This window comes from Astyanax mexicanus, chromosome 1, assembly GCF_023375975.1.
Source record: "Astyanax mexicanus isolate ESR-SI-001 chromosome 1, AstMex3_surface, whole genome shotgun sequence".
Classification (NCBI taxonomy): domain Eukaryota; kingdom Metazoa; phylum Chordata; class Actinopteri; order Characiformes; family Acestrorhamphidae; genus Astyanax; species Astyanax mexicanus.
Genome location: NC_064408.1, coordinates 93,556,057 through 93,558,609, shown reverse-complemented (window position 1 = coordinate 93,558,609; position 2,553 = coordinate 93,556,057).

Here is a 2,553-nt window from a genome sequence, read left to right as displayed (position 1 = left end):
GATGAGTGTGAGAATGTGAGGTGATTTTGTGTTTTAAGATAAGCTGTTTACTGTGAGGGATCTGCTAATTGAACCTCAAGTAAAACCTCAGGTTCTGTCCTGTGCCAGTGTGTAGATGTTAAACCTACAATTACAGCTCTGAATGGCTACCAGCTGTCATAAGGTCAGCGAGAAACGTGGGCTGCAGCCATTGTGTTTCGCCACATAAAAGATTTTATCCTGATTACAGAGACACAATCAGTCCGCTTTTCCACAGGGATGAGGAGCCAACTCAGAAAAGTGTTGCTCTTACTGCCAAAGCTGGAATTCGTGACTGGACAGCACACTGTTTACTTTAAAAAGCCCACAGAATCCAGTCAGACACTGTGTGGAAAAGATTATGAAGACAGAGGCTGTGTGCCCTCTAGTGGATGTGAGGGTTAAGCACTCCAGTTTGGATGAGAACTGTTCATCCAATAAATGTGAATGTGACTTATATAAATGTGACTTTTGCCCAGATGTGTAAAAATACAAAAAAAAAAACAAAGAAACTACAGCCTCATTCCTACTGAGTGAGTTATTTTCAGTATCCGAAGCACTCACAATTAAAAAAAAAGTTACAACCTGTTTTATTACTGTGCTTTGTAACTTTTTGTTACATAATAACAATGAAATTATGTGAATCTGGCACTAGTTCTCTATACTACTTCCAAAATTCATGATTAATGGAACACAAAAATGGTCAAAAATACAAGAGATAAAAGAGATAAAAATCTTGTTTTTTATTGACTAAAATTTTCTTAAACTAAAATTTAAGAAAGGTTTTTCCTTCTATTGTCACTGTGCCATTGTGTGCAAACTGTGCCATACAAGAGTGCATACAAAAGTGACAATGTGTAAATAACCACCCTTGTGTGATCAAATAAACAAAGTGTAACCCTTTAATCCTGTACCTGGCCTATAGACCTGTTCGCAATTTGGTGTTGGGGGAATTTCTCACTTGAACTGAGTTAGTGGGTCCCTAGACATGAAAAATCCCTGAGGTGCTCGTCCGCCATAGTGCCACGAATTCCGCAATGGTCAAATCAAATATGGCTGCCATCGGCTATGATGAAAATCCAACTTTTTTGTTTCTGAATGTATATACACATATAATACCTCAATTTAGACTAATTATGGTATGAGAATTTCATTTCTGATATTGTTATGACCATATTGGGTGATTTTGACATTAAAAGGTCATGATCAAGATCGTTTTTCTATTCTGAAGGCCTTACCCACAACTTGGTCATTATAAGGAATCAAAACCAGATACAATAAGTCTAATAAATCTGACATTTAATATCCATTGCTATATATATATTTAACACTAAGGATCATCTTATCATTGAAATGTTAACATATTCTTTTCATTAACACAAATATTTTTTATTGTTTTTATTTCCACAATGATTTGTTTGAATTATAACAAGTCATGAAGAGAAGAAATATGACAATTTTAAACATCCCCTTTGAACTTATATTTTAACAGAGTGTTAGTACAATGATATAAAATAAAACAATTGGGTGCAAATAAAACTATGTAGCAATAAAAGTGATACAAATTACATCAAACCAAATGAACTAAAAGTGCACCATGTAGTGGGATGTAGTGCGAACAAGAGCAGAACAAAAGCCACATCGGCGATTGTCACACTTGCCTGCACACTTACATACTGAGAGCAGACTTGGTGGTAAAGGCTTCAGACATTTTGATGGCAGGAGTGTGCCAAAGTGCTCCTTCCTTCCATGTTCCGTTGGCTCTAGTCTTGCTTTGGTGTCCTTGGCTACTGTAAGCATGTTGCATGCCGTATGAACCAGAGAATCCCCTTGTTGGATGTTTTCTCTGATCACAGGGAGGGAGAGCATCAATTCCAGTACATGTGTGTAGATTTCTACAAATGTCTTAGCTTTCATCAAATATCTTATTTGTTGTTGTTGATCTGTCCCCAGCCCAGACATGCACCAAATGCTTCTCAGCCAAAGCTGCATCTTGCTCTGTCAAGGCCTGCAGCTTGCTCTGCCTCTCCAAAGTTGGCTCAGTACTGGACTGGGTCAAAAGCTGTAGAAGCATGTTTAGTCTCCACCTTGCTCATACAGTCATCTCCAGTCAGGATATGAGCTTTAATCACTGTCTTTGACAGTGATGCTCCAAGTCAAGAGACTGCTTAGAGAAAGTGTCTCATGTCCCAATCGTGATATGGTTTGCAGTCGAGCCAGTGGCAATGATACTGTATTTGTGAGCTCTGTTGTCTTTGATTATGAGGTGTTACCAGCAAAGGTGGGGTTGAGATCTCAGACCTATTGAACTGGATTGAAGAAGCTGATGCCAGGTTGCTGGTGCATGTTGAGTGGGCTATTCTTGTGAAGCAGTGCAAAAGAGTTATCATAGTCTCCAATGACACAGACACCTTTGCATTGCTTCTCCGCTACAACCCATACTTCCCAGAACTTGGGATGAAGGAGATCTGGTGGCAGTATGGCAATGGTGAGAGGCTGCGAATGCTTCCACTCCATCAAGCAGTCTCTCGTTTC